This window comes from Leopardus geoffroyi, chromosome B3, assembly GCF_018350155.1.
Source record: "Leopardus geoffroyi isolate Oge1 chromosome B3, O.geoffroyi_Oge1_pat1.0, whole genome shotgun sequence".
Taxonomy (NCBI): Eukaryota; Metazoa; Chordata; class Mammalia; order Carnivora; family Felidae; genus Leopardus; species Leopardus geoffroyi.
Genome location: NC_059337.1, coordinates 94,516,389 through 94,539,013, shown reverse-complemented (window position 1 = coordinate 94,539,013; position 22,625 = coordinate 94,516,389).

Here is a 22,625-nt window from a genome sequence, read left to right as displayed (position 1 = left end):
ATAATAATGTCCTGTTTGTTTGAAGAAAGAGAGTTGACTCTCTCAAAGTTTGCGCAAACACAGAATTTCATGAATAGAAAGAAAGGCCAAAGTCATATAGTCAATTTGTCTAAGTGACACAACTTTTTTCAAAACATCAAATTCAATTCTATAACACTAAGTAAAAAAATAAGCATACAAAAGAGCCTATATACAAATGTACGTAAGAAATACATAATATTTATGTAATATATACAGGATAAATTCTATTCAATGGGAATTATAAATTCAATATGTAATATATAGTATAGTCTGTTTATCTATCTATCTATCTATTGGGAAAGAAACAATGGAAGAAAATTTTCCTGTATTAACACTGGTTCTCACTGAATGATAGGATTATGTATATTTTCATTTTCTTATATTTTTCTACATTTCCCAAATTTTCTAAAATGATTAAATATTGTCTTCACTAATATCCTTTATTCATCTAGATGTATACCCACATCTGAAATTATATAAAGTAATAATAAGTAGTTAAAAGATAGGTCTTTGGAACTTCATTATCTAAGACATAGATTGTCTTGATGATTCTGAATAATGGAAAAATTGTTAAATAAATTATCCTCGGGGCGCCTGGGTGGCGCAGTCGGTTAAGCGTCCGACTTCAGCCAGGTCACGATCTCGCGGTCCGTGAGTTCGAGCCCCGCGTCGGGCTCTGGGCTGATGGCTCAGAGCCTGGAGCCTGTTTCCGATTCTGTGTCTCCCTCTCTCTCTCTGCCCCTCCCCCGTTCATGCTCTGTCTCTCTCTGTCCCAAAAATAAATAAACGTTGAAAAAAAATAAATTATCCTCTTTCCATAAGAGGATAATTTAAAATAAGTGCATCAGTGAGTATTAAATAAAATTAAATTGAATCAGCAACATAATATTTAGAAGAGTGTCTATGTATTATATATAATATAGATGACACTTATATGAGAAAAGTAATATAGGGTATTTCTTTTCTCAAATATTCATTATTATAATCCCATAGTTTTAAGGTTCTGTAGGAAAATGAAAGTCATCATAACATACAAATGCTTAATTCATATCCTTTTGATATAAAAATATGAATAATAATAGAAATAAGAATTAAGAATTGCCTGTTTTTTATTGTTCAAGACTTTGTTTTAATAAGCAACAAATGTCACACTAAATTATTTGAACATATACATATATTTTATACTCTCTCAAGGAGATTGAACAAGAAGTCTATACATATTATGATATTTCATAGGTAAGGTCCTTAAAAAATAGATGAACATATAGCCCTTATAGAGGCTTTCATCTGCAAAAAAATAATATTAACAGCTTATTCTCTAGGTTAATACTCTTTTGTCTATAAGGCAAGAAAATTTCAATTGCCATTGCAAGACAAAGTGGGTGGAGACATAGATATTCATTTAGCTACAGAGATTTTATAGTCATTTGGTTCTATAAATATTCTTATGTCTTGTAAAATAAATCAATGTCACTAGCAGTCAAGGTGTAATACTAGACTTGCATATACTGTTCACAGCAGGCATAAGGCTTCATGCATTCAAATAATCCTAATGAACAATAAGTAACAAACCTTGAAAATGTTAACAAAACATAATCCTTTAAATAAAAGGCAGAGAAACACAAGGAAAATTGCATTACCTGAAAGAAGGCAGGGTCTTTGTTCCCTACACAAGGATATGTGAAAAATTGTAAACCACGAGTATAATGTTGTCATAATATTGAAACAAAATAATAATAGACGGATTCCTGTTGTACATTAAATTGAATCCAGATCACATTGCTTGGCAATACTTCCAGATATTTCAGCAGAAAATATCTGAACTATTTAAACTAATTTACATATTTTACTTCTAAATATGTGCTTATATGATATGGTATCTCTGATCTCATGAAACACTCTAGAAAATTGTTAGAATTAATCTCATTAAACTTTGTAATATTTCTAATTTATAATCTTCCCATGATTTTCTTTTTCAAGCCATTTCAAGATTATTAATATCTGCATATAAAAAAATTCAAGTTGTAAATATAATAGAGAAATGCCTAGATAAAGCAGGATAAAAGATAAAGGAAAACGTCTGTCCACCAATCACAATCCAGAAGCTGTGGGAATTAAGGGGTATTTCTGTGAGGCACAGTGGCCCCAAAATGAAACGTGGTGTGCCCTCAGTAGCAAAGTCATTGTATTTGATTAAAGAATATTCCAGATGAACTTTAATTAGAACTACTCATGCTTCCATTTTACAAAATCTCCCACCCTTTCCACACTATACTATTTTAACCATATCTCAAATAAATCTACTATTATTCAAGATGAATAACAACCAAAAAGAACTTAAAATAAGACCTATGCATAGATGAGCAAAAACATGGGGGTGAGGAGTGGAGAAAAGAACAGCCAAATGGAAATATGATAATATGTGTTAAAAATTTATTTTAAATTATTTGAAACAAATGTAAACAAATGTATGAATCATGATCACAAATAACTTGCAAATATTATCAACACTGGCAAGCTTAAAAAAGTAAAAATATAATGGAAAATAATTGGAATGTCAGGGCACAAATAAGGTGGAGGTAAATGTGTACTCAATTCCTTTCATTTCATACCAGAAGATAGTAAATGTCTGCTCCGAACTGAAAAATGTATTTAAAGAAAGCAAAATTAATTACCTATATCTGCTAGCATTTTTCATGTCCTTTTACTCTTAGAGAGGTATTTTAGAAATGAATCTTTCTTATTTTAAGGAAAACATTATCTAAAGAGTAATTGATACACTTAATTTCAGTTACTTTTTCTTTTTTTAATGCTATGAAATAAAAGTTTTATACTTTGGCAATACAATTGTATTTAGTCAAATTATTTTGCTTACTTATGCAAAGAAATGTATATGCAGAGAAAAAAAAGTCTAGAATTAAACTCACCAAATGTTAATATTTATCTCTAGGTGATGAAGTTTTGGCATGATACATCTCCTTAAATTCTTGTTGCCTGCATTTTATATAATCATAAAATACAAAGGTTTTTTTTGAGAATAAGAATCATGTTTTATTCATTTTTGAATTTTCTTATAACAAATAGTCAAATGTCTTAAAAATATAAAAGCTAAAAAAATAATCTATGTTGGGGCAGCTGAGTGGTTCAGTCTATTAAACATCCAACTCTTGGTTTTAGCTCAGGTCATGATCTCACAGCTTCTTTGGTTCAAGCCCCACAGGGGGCTCTGTGCTGGCAGCTCAGAGCCTGCTTGGGATTTTCTCTCTCTCTCTCTGCCCCTTTCCCACTTGTGCTGTCTCTTGTCTCTCCCAGAATAAATAAACTTTAAAAAATATCTGTTGAATTAAATTAAGATAGTTGTACAATACTTACAATTTTTATTTCTACTCTCAACAGATATTAGCATTTCCAGAAAAAAAGGAAAATTTTATACTGTATAAACTTTGTTTCTTTGTGCTATTTTTTGAGGAAAATTTATGTTTTTTTTTTTTAATTTTTACTTTTAATTCCAGTGTCGTTAACATACAGTATTATATCCATTTCAGGTGTACAGTATAGTGACTCAACAATTCCATATCTTACTAAGTGCTCATCAAGATAAATGTACTCCTAATATTCTTCATTTATTTCATCCATCCCTCTACCCATCAAAAATACAAAGTTTTTTCAAACTATCTTAATAGGATAAAAATGACCAGTTTTAAACAACTTTTTAAAAAAATATATTTATTTATTTTTGAGAGAGACATAGACAGAGAGCTGGGGGGTGGACAGAGAGAGACGGAGATACAGAATCTGAAGCAGGGTCCAGGCTCTGAGCTGTTAGCACAGAGCCAGAAGTGGGGCTTGAACCCATGAGCTGTGAGATCATGACCTGAGCCAAAGTCAGATGCTTAATGACTGAGCCACCCAGGTGCCTCTTAAACAACTATTAGTTGAGTGAATACTCATAAACTTTCAGAATCATATAAAACATTCTACACTTACATAGATCAACTCTAGCGCCTAATCTAAAATTGCTGTGAAATACCACATGCCTATATCTGAACTACAGGTCCTCTAAGTCCAGGATTTGTTGCTTCAAACATGACATGAACCCTTGACAGCTGCTGAGTGTCCTCAGAATTCTGTATGAATGCATTGTGTTATAATTACAATTAACAACCAACTCACTGAATTATTATTGCAGACAGAAAATCAGCTTGATTTATCTTAAGCTTCTAAAATTGTCATCTGTAAAAACTAAAACAATACAGAAATATTCATTTTTCAGGTTGCATTGTAGTGAAGATGAGTCACAATCCACTATAAACAAACTGGAAGGCAAGAATCCAACAAAGATGCCAAATATTCACACATTGTGTTTCATGCATCCCTAAAAGTCTGCCAATAATCAGTTAATCAGAAACTGGTGATTAATTTAAAATGAAGTGAGGGTAACCAAATTGCAGGAAAACCTGTAAATTAGTCTTTACTTTTTCTCTGAGCCTCTCTGCAGTTTTGAATTTTCTAGTTACTTGATATAGAGTGTTTTAAAATATCAAAAGGTAAGCATAAAATGGTAAATAGTGTATCTCTTTTATTTGTCACAGCTCAGAAGTTATGCATATGTTTAAGGACTATAGCAAATATACATAAACAATGGAATGTGTGGTAATATAAATAATAGGAATTTACATAGTCTGCTTGTACATGGGAACTTTTCAGTTACTTAAGATTGGTTGAAAAAGAATACACCAGCTAAGTCACACCATAGGCTGGCTATTGGCACAGCTGGGAGACCTAGAAACCATAGAGCCAAAAGGCAGTGGAATATTCTGGTTTTAGCACTTCAGGTCTATTAAACATGAAATTGACAAGGTCAATTTCAAAGAGATGCAGGTTGTCAAGCAATCTCCTTTTATGTCATAAATAAGCCTCACTGATATTCATTTACAAAAAAAAAAGAGGCAGTTTCAAATTTTTATAAAAATAATAATTTCTATTTCAGTGCCTAAACCAAGCCAGTGAGTCACTAGCTTTGTGTAAATAGCTGCTTTAATCAAGGTATGATCATCAGCTACCAGTTTTTGTTAGACATAGTCAATAAGTAAAACAAAACACACATGTATCTATAGATAAAACTGTTGGTCAATGGAACCAAATATACATGTTAGGAATTTATTCCCAAATTAAACATTATCGTAATCTTGATTACATTTGACTGTATGTAAATTCCTAAATTATACACAGCAATATTAAAATGATATAGAACATACTTTATGAGCAAGAAAACAGAAAATCCAAATGCCACATCTCTACTAAATCTACTGCTTTCCTTACTCACAAGATATTATTTAAAAAATGAACACATTTAAAATAATTACCCACAAAGTGCCTCTATTCAGCTTAATCAGAATAGAAACAAATGAATATTTGAATTTTGAAAGTAAATGCAAAAGATATGGATCCATTTAAACAAATAAAATCAACCAAGCATTCAATTTGCACAAGATTTTCACTGTTCTTTAAAATGACCTCATCTTGATTTTGTTTTATATTCAGCATTCCAAGTCAAAGCCACTCAAGGTGACTGTTTCCTTTGCCTCTCTACATCTGTAAAAGTTCTTTGCATATAGGTTGGGGCACTCAGAATATTTGTTGAACACATTAATGCTGTTTGTACGATACCTATTATTGGTAAACACAATACCTCACATATTTAGAAGACTTTGCCCTGTTTACACTCAAGATAAATCACAGCAGGCAGTGATGTTGCAAGAATGATAAAATAGTCCAATGTGTCTTCATTAGATAACACACATGCGCTCATGAAAGAATAAAGAGCAGAAATATATGGTTTAAATTTGCTGGACTAAACGAGACTCTCTTAATATTGTAATTATTTCCATAATTCTTTATGGAATTCTCCATTATTCTTTAAATTTGCTCTATATTTGCTAAAGTCTTTAAAACAGATCAACATTCAGAAAATATACTTTTTTAAGTTAACTATCTTAAATGTTGAATTTGTTACATGTATAAATGTAACTATAGAAAAAGACATTACAACAATCAATAAATGCATTTATAAGCATATTTAGAAAAATATCATTTTCCTGGAACTATCAGTATAGAAACTATAAGGTAAAAAAAAAATCTACCCATAATTTACAATGTAAATAATGATAATATAGCCTGTGTAAAGACTAAAATTAAGTCTCATAGTTTTATATTTTATCTATCCAGTAAAGCTGCATAAATATTATTTAAATTATAATTATCCGCCTGATGTAAAAACTTAATTGTGCCATATTTTAAGTATGACATAAGAAATTATAATAGAAAGAAAAATGAAATGCTTTCAATTCCTAAAATATATAGATTTTTTTGCTGTCATACATTCATAGACAGCACTTTTTCTTGTAATTAATTAACATTTGATTGAATTTCCTAATATTACAGTTCTGTTAACATACAAAACCTGTATAATTTGTGCAGTATTTTTCCCATCAGGCATGAATGTAATTATCCCTTATCTTTCAACACAGCCAAGCCCTGTAAATATAATTACAAATTTTTATGTTTACTCAAGCATAAAAAAACTCATAAAATTAATATTGTATTTATCCTCTTTCCTTTGTCAGTCATTAAAATGCACCAGGGATTTCTTGAATTCATCCTCTATACCTACAATTTCTAGCTAGAATTAATTTTTACCTTGATTTTCAAACTTTAACAAAGGCACTTTCATGTATTCAGACTTCAGGCAGTTAGAAGTTTTTGCTTCTGACATTCATAAAGACTAAATTTGGATTGGAAATCTTAAAAGACTAGAAAATTGGAAGCATTAAAATAATTTGGAGAACCATCTTTAATCAATGCACCAAAGCACACCACTCGGGAAATATATATATTTCAAATATTGTCCTATGGATACTCAGGTGTCTTTATTTCCTAATATCTCAATATCAAACTATAAAGTATACATTAACTGATAATAAAAGTCATTATAAAAGGCCTTTTCATTGTAAGATGGATAACCCATGATTTTTAACATGTTTTTAAAATTTCAAGTGTTCAATAAGTAAGTCCTATCCTAGTAGCAATAAAAACCCTATGTGATCCTATAAATCCTGAAACCTATTAAATTTTGATGAAAACTGAAGGGTGGTCTCTTTTTATCTGGGAAGCAATATAATTAATCAGTTGACGGAATCTGCAGAAAACTAAGTGCCAGCATTCATGTTTGCTCTGCTGTTTGTTGGTTGGTTTTACTGATGAGTCTTCATTCTGCATTAAATACAGGAAAACTTCTACATTTGATATTTGCCTGCCCTAATTTGCAAATTAACCTATAAAACTTAAATAATGATCATCTCATGGGATAGAACTTGCTCAAGAGGAAGTATTAGTTATATCTAAGATATAACTTACTTCCAAGGATTTAATTTATATTAACATGTAGTGTTTTCCATGGATTTTAAACCACACATTCTATAGAATTATATATTAATTGGTTACTGAAATGAAAGTCTGTAATTTTCACTTACATTTCAAGAAATTAATAAAAATCTATAGAAGTTTATTTTGTGCTAGACACATTTCAAAGCACTTTATAAATAATACTCATATTAGTCTTCATAAAAATATCATCTCCATTTTACATATAAGTAAACTGAGGCACAGAGAGGTTATATAAATTTCTTAAGGTCACACAGCTATGAAGTAATAAAGTGGGTTTCAAAAAGAGGCAGTATTATTTCTAGAGTCCATAAATTCTATTCTGTTTCTTTGAGTCACATGATGAAAAAGAACTTTGTCCTGTATATTGTTTCAAAGGTACTAATAATGCTGTTTCTAGCATTTTGCTCACTAGTTGTTCAAATTCCACTAATATTTTATGTCCTTGTTATTTTTGCTCTCTCTGAAGTAGTAAATGGAGTACAAAAGGAGTATCTGTATTGTAGCATGGGCTAATCTGCTTATAGATTTATTTTAACAAAAATCATTGTGGAGATAATGACAACAGGAAAGAATTAACCTAATGGTTAAATTTGCATTATGAAAGAGCAGATGTCACAATATATTTCAAATCAAAATGTATTCTGTGGTTGTCTGCTACATCTATGATGCTAATGAGATGAATGGGTCTTATCTACTAGAAAATACCCTTGCCTAGAACCTCTAAAATCAAAACTTTGTCATCTTTCTCCTTTTCTGAGAACCTACTTTGGCGATTAAGTATTTCCATTAAAGAAAAATTTCTAATACTTGAAATCAACATAAGAAGTAATCTATTGGGGCATTTGTAAGTTGTGGCATTAAAATCATTCACCTACTTGAAATTTGTAATTTTTGTCACAGCTTTAAGATTTAAGTAAAATAAATGAAAAAAATTAATTTTGATGAGATCTAGTTTATCAATACTTTCTTTTATTGTTCATGTGGGGTTCTATCTAAGAAGTCTTTGCCTACCAAAGGTCAAAATGGTTTTCTTCCTGGTTTTCTTCTAGGAATTGTTTTTGTGTATGTATGTATGTTTATTTATCTTGAGAGAGAGAGAGAGAGAGAGAGAGAGAGAGAGAGGGCAAGCAATGGAGGGTTTAGAGAAAGAGAGAGAGAGAGAGAGAGAGAGAGAGAGAGAGAGAGAGAGAATCTCAAGCAGGCTCCACACTGTCATCACAGAGCTCCATGTGGAGGTTGAACTCACAAACTGAGAGATCATGACCTGAACTGAAATTGAGCCGGACACTTAATCGTCTAAGCCACCCAGGCACCTTAGGAATTGTTTACTTTAGCTATTACATAACATCTGTGAGTTCAGGGTTAATGTTCATTTTTAAAATTATGATTATCCAATCATTCAATAGACTTTACTTTTTCCCATTAATTGCATTGGTTTCTTGGTTGAAAATCAACAATATATGTGTGAACCTATTTCTGTATCAACTATTCTGTTCCATTAATCTATAATTCTCCTTTTTTTTTTTTTTTTTTTTTTTTTTTTTAAATTTTTTTTTTTTCAACGTTTATTTATTTTTGGGACAGAGAGAGACAGAGCATGAACAGGGGAGGGGCAGAGAGAGAGGGAGACACAGAATCGGAAACAAGGCTCCAGGCTCTGAGCGGTCAGCACAGAGCCCGATGTGGGGCTCGAACTCACGGCTCACGGACCGCGAGATCGTGACCTGGCTGAAGTCGGACGCTTAACCGACTGCGCCACCCAGGCGCCCCTATAATTCTCCTTTCATACACTATCAAAACAACATTTTGGTTATTCTAGTTTCACACTAAGTCTTAAAATTAAAACATGCCCTCCAGCTTTGTTCTTTAAAGTTTCTTTTGTTATTCTAGATCCTTTGTATTTCCATATAGATCTAGGAATCACCTTGACAATATGTGTAAAAAATGTCTACTAGGAATTTCATTGTGATTGCATTAATCAATTTTAAAAGAATTGGTAGTTTTATAACACTGAGTTTTACAATTCATGAATAGAATTTCTCTCTCAGTTTATTTAGGACTTTCATTTTCCTTAATCATGTTTTGTGGTTTTCACTGTAATGAACTTGAGTGACTTCTGTTAGGTTTATTTCTAAATATTTTATTAGTTTAAATGATTGTTTTTTGAGATTAAAAGATATTTTGAGTTGAATTGTTTTCATTTTATTTAATTTTCTGAGTGTTTGCTACAGGAATATAAAATGATACTAATTTGTTTATATTAATTTTCTGTCCTTGCAAGAAACCTTGCAAAATTCTAATTTGCTGTAGGTTCCTTGGGATCCAGTTAATAATCATATAATTATAAAACAGAGGCAGTTTTGCTTATTTCTTTAAATCTCTATGTTTTTTATTTATTTATTTATTTTTTGCCATTTGGCAACAGTTAAGACTTCTAGTGCAAAGTTAAATAAAAATAATAAAAGTGGTGAAAAGAGCCACTCTTGATTAATTTTTCCCAATTTTTGGAGGAAAGCATTCAGTCCGTCACAATTAACTATAACTGTATTTTTTCATAGATACTCTTTATCAGCTTAAGGAAATTCCCTTTTATTTCTAATTTGCTGAGTGTTCTTTGTCATGAATGGAGGTTGAGTTTTGTTAAATGCTTTTTCTGCATCCTGAAATTATTTTGTGGATTCTCTCCTTTATTCTCTTGCCAAAGGGAATAACATAGATAGATACATTTTCAAATGTAAAGCTAATCTTGCATTCCTGAGATAAATCTTACTTGATCATAGTATATTAGTTTTATCTCTTTTTGAATTTGATTTGCTAGAATTTATTAGGAATTTTATATCTATCTTCACGAGGGATACCAATTTATGACTTTCTTTTACTATAATGCCTTTGACAGGGTTTGTTACTAGAGTTAACAGTTATGTTATTAGAGCCATGTTATTAGAATTAAGACTTGTAAATTAGGTTGTACAATAGTCCCTCCTCATTTTTTTAGAATTTTTTTTTTTGGACAATTTGTTTAAGATTGGCATTGTTCTCTCCTTCACTTACAGAATTCATTAGTAAAACAATCTGGGACTGAGGTTTTCTTTCTAGAGGTGGTTTTGCTAACGAATTCCATTTATTTAATAAACAATGATTTTATATTTTTATTTTTATGTCAGCTTTGAATCTTGCATTATTTTAATTGTTTTTTATTAACTTTTATTCATTTTTGAGAGACAGAGCATGAGTGGGGGAGGGGAAGAGAGCGAGGGAGACACGGAATACAAAGCAGGCTCCAGGCTCTGGGCTGTCAGCACAGAGCCCAACTCAGGGCTCTAACCCATGAAACACAAGATCATGACCTGAGCCGAAGTTGGACGCTCAACCCACTGAACCACTCAGGCGCCACTGGCTCTTGCATTTTTTAAGGAATTTACCCACTTCACCTAAGTTTCTTGATCAATCTAACTAGAGGTTTATCAATATTGTTGATCTTTATAAAGAACTAATGCTAACTTTTGCGTTGTTAATTTTCTCATGTTTATCTATCTTCTTGACTGTTCCCCTTACATTTATAATTTTCTTCCTTCTACTTCAATTTCACTTTGCTCTTCAGTTTCTAGCTTCATGAAGAAGAGACCTTAGGCCATTAATTTTGGGACTTTCTTCTTTTCAACTTGTTTAAAGCTATAAACTCCCCCTTAAGGATTGCTTTTGTAGAAAATGATAGTATTTTGATATGTTGTATATTCTTATCTTCCAGTTTCAAATATTTTCGAATTTTCTTGTGATTTATTTATTGACCGATGATTTATTTTGATGTGTTGTATTTAATGTTTTCCTGGGTCATTTATTGTTAATCATTTCTAAATAAGTTCCATTGTGGCCACATAGTAGACTGTGAACATATATTTTGTATCTTTTTCCTTTTAAAATACATGAGTTTGGCCAATGTATGTCAGAGGTATTTGATTTTGAATGTAAAATGAAAACTACCTTGTTTACAGAGTCAACTCTCACATACTAATATTTGATATTGCAGGAGTGGAAGTAGGTCCTGATTAAATGTTGGCTGAATGAGTAATCAACTAACTTCTGCCTCTTGTAAGGGGTCTGTCATGAAGTATAATGAGTGCAGTTTCATAATTTTTATTTTTATGTTTTGAGTGATGGTCAGGCATAGGGAAGGAGATAAAACTGTTGTTGACTTTTATATTTTCCAAAATATTCAATGCTCCAGCAGGAATTGCCTGCACTTGGTGTTTCTCAGGGATGGCTCAAAGCCCACAACACTTTTAAGACACTAATTTTGTAGCATATGTTGTAACCATGAGGGACTTATTAAACATAGAGATATCTTCCACTGTAAAGAAAAATGGTTTTTACAGACAGAAATAGTTATTTGAAGATCTTGTCCAAAGAAGGAGGAAAAATCCTTTTATATTGCTAGTTGGCCTCCGCAGTGTTACTAATGAGGAACATTACTTGTCTTTAAATAAATAAATGCTTGCTACTAAATTTCCTCAAGCGCTGCTACACAGGCTCACCCCAGCCCAAGTGGAAAACAACTCTAACGCATATCAGTCTCTGCTCAGCAGACTGCTCCCTCATCTCCCCAAGGACCTATCCTCAGGACCCCCAATGGGAATATTGTATATAACACCATAGCCACACTTACTCTCTAAAATTTGATGAAAATCATTTATCATTCCCTGATGTGTTAAGTGACATATAGAAGGGGTTTTTTCTAGATAAGAAAAGAAATATACTTTAATAAAAAAGGTATGTTATTTAGTATTAAAGCAATCATTTTGCTATAAAGGATAGATCAACCTCCTTAAGTGTTTACCTATACCTCTTTAAAGTGTCATAACACATACATCACAAATGTGTGGTACAAACCAAATAAAACCATAAGCCTTAGAACAGTTTGTAAACCACATTATAAATGTTAGTTTATCTTAACCTCTCAGTTGCAGTAAATAGAGAGCAATCACTGTGAAAATACATCGAACTACACTAAAATGGGGGCACTTGGTACCTCAGTCAGTTAAGCACTGGACTCCTGATTTGAGCTCAGGTCATGATCTCATGGTTCTTGTGAATGAGCCCAGAGTCAGGCTCTGTGCTAGTAGCACAGAACCTACTTGGGACTCTGTCTTTCTCACTCTCTCTCTGTCCTTCCCTCTCCCCCTCAAACTAAATAAATAAACATTAAAAAAAACTCACTCAAATGTTTGTGAAGTAGAAATTTTAGAAAAGCTATTAAAAAGTAAGTTTATTGGGGCACCCGGGTGGCTCAGTCGGTTAAGCGTCCAACTTCGGCTCATATCATGATCTCACCCTCTGTGAGTTTGAGACCTGAGTCTGGCTCTGTCCTGACAGCTCAGAGCCTGGAAGCTGCTTCGGATTCTGTGTGTCTCTCTCTCTTTCTTCACCTTCCCTGCTCACACTGTTTTTCTCAAAATTAAACAAACATTAAAAATTTTTGAAAAAATTACTTGTTTATTATTTTAAAAAATATTGATTTTTGATTTACAAAATATGTCATGTGATATTTAATCAAATCCTAGAAAGATAACCTGTAAAGAGAACCACCTGTATTTCCAAACAATGTCAATTATATTAAAAATTTTAGAACAAATTTTTTAAAATCAGAGATACCTATACTAAGCTATGTAAAATCTTATTTATATGAGACTATTTTTTAATTCTAAAGGAATATATAAATGTATAAAAATGAATTAAATATAAAAAATGGCATCCTCATTTATAATGTGTATATTTTATACATTAATATAAATTGTTTAATATTATCATCTGTTTTAGAAAAATCAGTCCTTTTTAACACATAGTAATCTTTCTTAGGAAATAACAACATATTTTTAAACGGAGGCAATTTAGTCAGTGATTACTTTTGCAAATACTTCAAGTGATTTAAGTTTAGCCCAAGAGATTAATAACAGATCATGCTAGTCCTCAACTTTACCTAGTCCTTGACCCTAGTTTGTAAACGACCAAGGTTGAGCTGGCTGCATGCAAGTCCAACAGATAAGAAATGATGGGTATAAATTTTCTCTTTGATAGAGTCATTACTTAAAGCTAGTGTAGGGAGCATATTTTTTCTTGCTTTTGTAGTTTCAGTACAGTTTAAGCAATGGAGATACCAAAGAGAGGTTGTTGCGTTATTTGGTAATGTGCATAGTGCAAAAATCACAAAAAAGTTGCTGAACAGTTCAACTCTCACCCGTAATATAGCTTACCTACTTAGTACTTATAAAAACATCCTTGAAATTCTGTCTTTTCATCTATTTCCTTGAATGATGAAGCTATTTGAGCTACTTCTGTTTTATGACTCTCTTTAAATGTCATAGACAATGAATGTGTTGCCCTGTGTCACATTTCGTAAGACATGACTATCTCGATTTACTTGTTCTAGACAACAACCTTCTCAAAGATAGGCACATAACACGAGAGAGTTAATTTCCTGTATTAAAATGAATTCACATCAATTTAATGATCATTACTGGATATTCTAGAATGTTTACCTTCTCCTTGGGGAACTGATTCTCAGCAAAGATAATCACATCACAGAAGAGGTGGCAACATCATATTTGATATACATATGATTTAATACTTAAAAGAGTATCCTAAGTAAGATATTTTTCCTAGAGACTACTTTCAGGAAAAGAATATATTCATCAAGAGTCTGGAATTATACAAGTCTCTAATATGAAAGGAGATTTCATTTTTTCTAGTATTCTGAATACAGTATTCTTACAGGGAATTTCCATATACAGTGTAATCCTTTATCCAATTCCAGATTTACTGAGGCTGCCATGTTGTCTCTTAGTAGTCAAAATATTCCCTTGGAAGTGATCCAGATCTCAATTTCTTGGAAAGAGATATGACTTTCAGCTGTTTGATTATCCATTGCTTTTTTTTTTAAGTTTATATCTTTTGAGAGAGAGAGAGAGAGAATGGGACAGGAACTGAGAGAGAGAAAGAGAGAGAGAAAATCCCAAGCAGGCTCTGCCCTGTTAGCATGGAGCCAGTTGCTGTGCTTGAATTCACGAACTGTGAGATAATAACCTGAGCCAAAGTTGGATGCTTAACTGACTGAACCACCTAGGCAACTTTATTATCCATTTCTATAATATCCAGGGGTATGGGTTTATTTTACTCTAGAACATCTTGTCCATCGTGGAGTAGCATGAACATCTGCTGTTCTACAAAAACAAAAAGCTTTTAGACTCTGTTGCCTGAATATCACATTCAATTAATTAAATAAAAATATCATATATTTGACATTTTAATGATCCATTGAATGAGAAAATCTGCCAATACATCATCATTTGTCAGGAATGAGAAATTCTCCAATAGATTTGTTTTTGCCTAGTTTGTGACTTTTTCAAAAGATTCTGAAAATTGACACAATATTAAGTAAACCCACAAAGTAAATTGTGTATAATGAGTACAGTATTTTTAATTTAATAACACTGATAATATACATTTCAGATCAATGTTTACAATACCTTGTTAATTTAGAACACCAGAAATAATGATTAGTATTGTGAAAATTAAATGCTAGTCTGATAAAATTTTCATTCTTCAACAAATTGTTTTGCTATTGTGGATAGTGAAGTATTACCTAGAGGAGCCCTAAAGGAAAAGAGAGTGGAAGGAAGTGCTGTCAACAATACTGAAACACTATATTATCATTCCTATGGTATTTTGTAGAAGTTTACTATAGCTATATTTTATAATTTTATTTCATAAGCTTGATTTAATAGCTTTGTTATAATTTATGTATTCTAACTCAGGGATTATTTCTTTGTGTAAAAGTTTTGGAAGTTTTTATTTTAATAAGCATTATTGGTTTAACTTAAAACTCTGGCAATAACACTCAATTAAGTGATTGGGTACTTTTATACATTGCTGTTTAAAGATTAGAAAAATAAGATGAGATTGCTTCCATATTATCCTAAGCAAGTAATCCCATTAGTTTTTAAGGATACAATGAAATTGGATAACCTAATGTTTTAAGAAAAATAAACATTATCTTCCATGTATTCCACCCAATATAATTTGTCCTGCTACAGCATTTATTGACTTCCAGTGGTATTCAGATAGACATAGTCATTATCATAGGCAGTTGCTTATTTCACAATTGCATAGGTTTATCAGGTATTGTTGAATAACAACCCACACCTCCAAATTTGGAGGCTTACAATAAGAAGCATTTAATTAGCTCAAGTCTTTGAGAACACATGAGGGCTAGAAGGCCCTGTTCATGGATCTTTCAATTGCTGGAGCTGTGAGTCAATTTGAAAATTTGGGATAGACACTTTCAAATGTCTAGAGCCTCTGTTGTGCTGAATAAGTTAGCTCAGCTCTGCTCCCCATGGCCTCTCATTCCCAACAATCTAGCTTGGGCTTATCCACATGGCAGCCACAGGGCTGGGAGATTGAGAATGTGTTGCAGGCCCCTTGTGCACTAAGCTGATAATGCCCACATCTCTTCTGCCATAGTCTAGTAGACAAAGCAAATCATAAGGCCAGTATAGATTCAAAGGATGAGAATAAGACCTCACCTCTTGATGAAATAAGTTGAAAAGTCATATTGAAAAGATTATGAATAAAAGAAGGAAACAGTTGAAACATTTTGTAATCAATCAAACCCCAATATGTTTGTTTATAGATTTCCTTCTAATAATGAGCTGTCTCTCTCATAGCTGCCTTTGGAGGAACACAGACACATGGTATATGCCCTTTCCTCCACAAATTTAGTACTAGATTCATGTCTTCATCGGATAGATCCTTCCACCATTCCTCTCATAAACTCATCATCCTAGTTACCTTACTTTTGAAGCTTTCTTGTTCATCAAGATCCCTATTCAAATTTCACTTCCAGACCTAAACCACAACTGCTGATACAATTTAACAGTATAGGGTACATAAAGGTACTTAATTTAAATGATTTGGACATTCCCTTTCTAGTAATTCAACCAAGAAAGTTAGCTTTCAGGGAAACCCATATATCAATGGCTCAGTTCAGTTTCAGAAGCATTTATCAAGCACTTAACATAAGCAAAGCATGGTTCGTACACTAGATACATAAAATAGAAGCAAAAACATCACCTCTGCCTTCTAAAAGCTTACATGTAATAGAAAAAGTTGTCAAACCATATTTCCAATGTGATAATTATTAAGGTAAAGAGATGCATAGGGTTCTACAGGAGAACAGAAGAGCACAGTAGGGTATAAGGATGATTTAAAATTGTGATCAATAATTACTTCTTTGCTTAAGCTGCCAAAAATCACTAGAAAATAGAAAGCACAGATTTTGAAATCAGATTAATCTGACAGTATGGGCCATACTATCAGCTACTCATTAAAAAAAAAATTCTACAGAATTAATATTTTTTCATCGTAAAGGTGTAAAATGTATTTTTTATAAATTTTTTAATGTTTATTTATTTCTGAGAGAGAGAGAAAGACAGAGTGTGAACTGGGGAGGGGCAGAAAGAGAGGGAGACACAGAATCTAAAGCAGGCTCCAGTCTCTGAGCTCTGACCTGTCAGCACAGAGCCTGATGCAGGGCTCGAACTGACAAACCATGAGATCATGACCTGAGCTGAAGTTGTATGCTTAACCAACTCAGCCATCCAGGCATCCCAAGGTGTAAAATGTATTTTAAGGAGAAATACAAGATCTAATATTGAGTCTTTATTTTTTCTTTCATCATTTAAAAAACCTTCAACTTAAGTGAGCTTTCCAATTAATTTGAATACAAACTTGTTACCTTTTGTCTTAATCTCTTCCCATTTAACATGCACATTCTATGACAATTGTATTTTCATTTAATTTTGAAATTTTACTCTTCCAAGGAAAAAGTAATATAGAAGTCTTCTAGAGATTTCTTTCCACTTTGTCCCAGAGAGACTAACATTCACTATTCTACTGTTTAACCCACTACATGTGGCCAACATTTCTCCCTCTTACTCTAAAGAATTCTTTGTCAAATGCTTCAAAATTACCATATGTATGGTATTCTTCTGCTCAGTTACATAACAACTTTGCCACAAAAAAAAAAAAAAAAATGAGGTTAATTTGGCATGACATTTTCTTCAGAGTTGTTACTGGCTTCTTTCTACAGTCTTTCACTCCATGTCACATTCTTTCCTAGGCCTCATAAACCTTCTCCCAGATGAGTATTCAGAGAGTATATTAAGTAATTAATTTAAGCAGTTGTCCTGTTAGTAAGTCAGAGTAACATCTGCCAATATCCCAGTTTTCTGGATCCTGTCCTCATCTCCATGTATTTCTAACTAAAATTCTAAGGTCATTTATCAAACTTTCTTCAGAGTTCTGAATTATTTATTCGGCTGTAAATGTATACAAATTTATTATTAGCTCCTCAGCTAATCTGAAGGAAGAACTTTTTCAACATTTGTTTATTAATTCCTGTATACTTTTAAGACACTTCTCCTTATTGGAGAAAATGGAAGAAATACAATTTCAGTAATTGTCCTTCTCAGTGATATCTCTGTCATTTTTACTGTCAATCTGTTCCCCCTTCCTTGCCATCTTCTTGCTTTCTACAGAGATGAATGTAAACATTTCATATCTATGAAGGGCTATCTATCAAGGGCTTCATATCTATCAAGGCTCAACTAGTTTTAAGATTTTTGTTTCCTAAGATGATCCTACCAGGTTTTTACTACCATTTAGAAGTTTTCACTAGGTACTTACTATCCTATCCATTTTCCTAAATGTTATTTAGAAATTTCTCTTTCAAGGGGCACCTGGGTGGCTCAGTTGGTTAAGCATCTGACTTTGCTCAGGTCACAATCTCATAGTTCATGGGTTCATGTCCCATGTTGGGATCTGTGCTGAGAGCTCAGAGCCTGAAGCCTGCTTCAGAATCTGTGTCTCCCTCTTTCTCTGCCCTTCCTGCATTCACACACACACACACACACACACACACACACACACACACACTCTCTCTCTCTCTCTCTCTTAAAATAAGTAAATATTTAAAAAAATAAAAAGAAAACCTTCTCTTTCCATTTCTTTTTAAAATATTAGATCATCAAAGAATTTCCTGTACAGTCCTATTGTTTCCATTGACTTTCTTCATATCCCTGGCTATACTCCTGACCAACCCTAGTTAGTCATCATTCCATTACACACAGACACACAAATGGACACAACCCTTCTCTTTGGTTTCAATATGATGGATTTCACTGAACAGTTTATAATATTTGCTTATAATTTCATCATTACTTGCTCTCCCTTTGTAACACTAATTCTGTTCCACTCAAGTTCCATACTCATGTTGAAAATTTACAAAAATAAATTCATTTTATTAAAAGCTACTTAAGCTTTTCAAAAGCTAACTTATGTCCCATTGATATGATTCTACCACACTGCAATGGTACACATGAAATAACATTTGCTTTCTGTTTTGGTAAATTTTTTGTTTGCTGGTATTCATATAGATGTCTGAGGCCCTAAATATTGTTTATCAGCCTTCTTGTTCCTTTCACTTAGAAACTGGCAAAATTTGACTTCCTATAAGTATTTTTTACTGTGTGAAATATATTTCCATTATTCACAACCAGGGCTGAATGACCAAATTGGGAGTGGAGCAATATATTAGACAGATTATGGGGGGTAGGGGAAGTCTACATAAACAGTTGAAGCATCAGCAGAATATGAAGGCAGGGAATAATGTTGGGAAAACATAATTAAAAACAAAAATTTTCCCCCAAACTAGAAAACCTCTCCACAAATATAGAAGAGAAAGACAACAATTTTGTTATGTAATAAGCATTAACCCAGAATGTGATGTGCATCACAGACAATATGCTAAGAGATTGCAGACAGGAAGAAATCTTACCCCTCATATAGCCAAGCAAGTTACAAAGAATTATATACATGTTCTCAAGATAAGTGGTCTTCAAGTCAGAGGTTTTAACAGCATCCATTTATTACACAGAGTTTATCCTAAATTCACCTGGTAATTGGGGTGACTATCTGTATCAGTTAATTAAAAGGAAAAATAGGGGCACCTGGGTGGCTCAGTCAGTTAGCATCCAACTTCAGCTCAGGTTATGATCTCGAGGTTTGGGAGTTCAAGCCCTGCATTGGGCTCGGTATTAACAGCTCAAAGTCTGGATTGTGCTTCAGATTCTGTGTCTCCCTCTCTCTCTGCCCCTCCCCTACTCCTGCTCTGTCTCTCTCTCTCTCCCTCTCTCTCAAAAATAAATAAACATTAAAAAAACAAAAGTTTAAAGGGAAAATAAACTTCTCCTTATGCTCATTATGACAAGAGGTAGTTTGAAACTTAGAGCCAGGATCCTGTGGAGGTAGGCTCTAATTTTCCCAGAAAAATTGGGAGATAGCCCCTCTATTTCCCTTGATGTTTATATTTCAGAGATATGGCTCCCAAGTCCTTACCAAAGATTTCTGGACCAGCTTGATTAGATTTTTAAAAATATTTGCATAGGGGGACCTGGGTTAAGCATTTGACTCTTTATACCAGCTTAGGTCATGATCTCCTGGGATGAAGCCCCATGTCAGGCTCTGTGCTGACTGCACAGATCCTGCTTGGGATTCTCTCTCTGCCTCTCTCTCTGTCCCTCCCCTGCTTGTGCATGTGCTCTCTCTCTCAAAATAAAAAAATATTTTTTTTAAATTAAAAATATAAAAATATTTATGTACATTTCAAAGACAGAGAAATAACTTACAATTACAAATTTTCTATGTAAATGCTCTTAGTAAAGACCATGAAAACAAAAATTCCTCCCTTGTTTTCAATAGGGATAATTAAGCCTCTTCTTTTTGTTTTGTTTTTGTCTGTGACCGTAGGCAATGATTTACATAGAAAAGTTGTCTAGTAGAAGTAGAAACTGGAGTTTGGGAGCTAGGTAATGGTGTAATAAAATAGGAATATTATCTAATTACTGAAATTGGGGCACAAGTTTTGATAAGGAACAAAGAAATGGTTCATTTTGGAACTGGGATCAAAGGAGAGATGATATTAGCTAAGTCAATTTGGAAGTTTGAACTACTGGTCCAGAACTTGCTCCATTCCACCTAAAAGAAAGCGTGATCCTAAAACCTATGGTAAAGTGAGCCTGCACAAGTCACTAAGCAGATTTGGATTGATCTGACGGATTTGGGAGCAGGTAGTTAAACACATCTATGCTTCCAACACACCATTTTTTGTTTTGGCTGGACTTTTTTTTTTCTCTCCTATCTTAAAATTTACCTTAAAGCCATCTTGATCGGCCCACCAAATCTCTTTTCAAAATCATTAATTTTCTTTACATAATAGCAGCTTTTCATTTTTATTTCATTAGTCATCATTTAGAAAATTCAGTCATTTGCTTTAATTATATCTATATAGTTCACCCACTATTTCATCCATCCTCTTTCAAACAAATTTAAAAGAAATGGGAAAATAGCACCTGTTCCCTCAAATTCCCTTGCTTCCTTCTTAAAAATCCACTAGTGTTTCATTCCCAATTGTTTTGGACTTTATAATTTCCCCTCACATGAATCAGCAAGAAACATGTGCTTTTGTAATGACTAGCAAGTACCTCATCATTTGAATACGTACATTCAATTCAAACAGCCTGCTTTTCACTTGGCATTGGCAGGCCGCCATATTCCCCTTAAGGGGAAATTTCACCAAACACATAGTGCCAAGCTTTCATTCTTTACTTTGTCATTTACTCTCAACTTCTAGGCCTTTTGAATTCATTTCTTATTGTTTCAGTTGAAATGACTGTTCAAATTCTCTAGAGTCATTCCCTTCCTGGTATAGGATAAAGACATTAGAAAACTGCTCACCCTTTCTGTGTAGCAAAACTGATATAATAACAATGGTTATTATCACATAAAACTGTCATGAGGGTTGCATGAAAATATATTCATACAGTGTTGAATATAGATACTAGAAAATAGAGCTCAGAGGTTAATTATGAAATACATTGAACTGTTATTTCTAATGCTCATTCAGTTGTTATTTCTAACATATAATCAACTCTGAGAAAATATGTTACATATTCACACTCTGATATGTTTTCTATTGTATATATTTAAATAGCTGATTCTAGAAAATTGTCCCTTCTTCATCCCCACTGACTTCTTTCTTGAGTAGAATGCTTCATCCTGTCTAACAAGTACAACATGGAGAAGTGTTATTGAAGCTTTTTCACATATATCTCCAAAAGAATGAACAAGCTTTCACATTTGGCAGTGATCCACATCAAGAACAACAAAAGTATTACCTATCTGTTAAAGAAAAAAAAAACTGCTCTGACACTCGTGAAAATGGTAAGGAAGACTTCATCAAAAACACTTCAATAGGGGTATTGCAATAAGGGAGATAGATGGAACTCAACTCTGAATACAGCTGAGACAGCTGGGGATTTATAGCCAAGGAGCAGAATGAGGGGCTTAGTAGATGGTAAATTACTAAAAGACATCAAAGAATCAAAGGTAGGAGGAATCTTGCTAAAGTGGCCTAACAGGATTCTTGCTGAAGACAGCCCAAAGACTTAGACATCCAGGGTGGGCCTTGAGATACTTGATCACATATCAAGTGTGATCAGATATTAAGAGTGGGAGCATTCTGACTAAACTGACTTAGCAGGATCTTGCTAATACTTGGTTGGGCAGGCCAAAGACATAACAGAGCCAAGGTTGAGACCTAATTGAAAAGAGGCCTCAGAGAGGCCTGAATAAAGTTTGATCAGGGAGTGAGAGTTTGGCATACCCTGTGTTCATATATTAACTCTTCAGATTAACCTTAAGTCCTAAATCTACCTGAAAACCTGCAACAGAAAATATGCGTTTCAGTTATTACCCTAGTGTCCATAAACTTTTTAAAAACCACTTAATCTACTCCTGTCTAGTGTTTAACGTTATAAGTAGCTAATGAGTTTTATTAATTATTGACACATCAACTATCTCACCTAGAAAACACATGGATACATGCATACACACACATATGCACAGATAAAAAATGTGCTTTGGTCAAAGAATATTCTGGAATATACTACATGACATGTCACTTCTTTGGAAATCCATATTGCTACATGCATGAGTCTATGAGAGATCCTTTAATATTTTTTAATGTTTATTTTATTTTTGAAAGA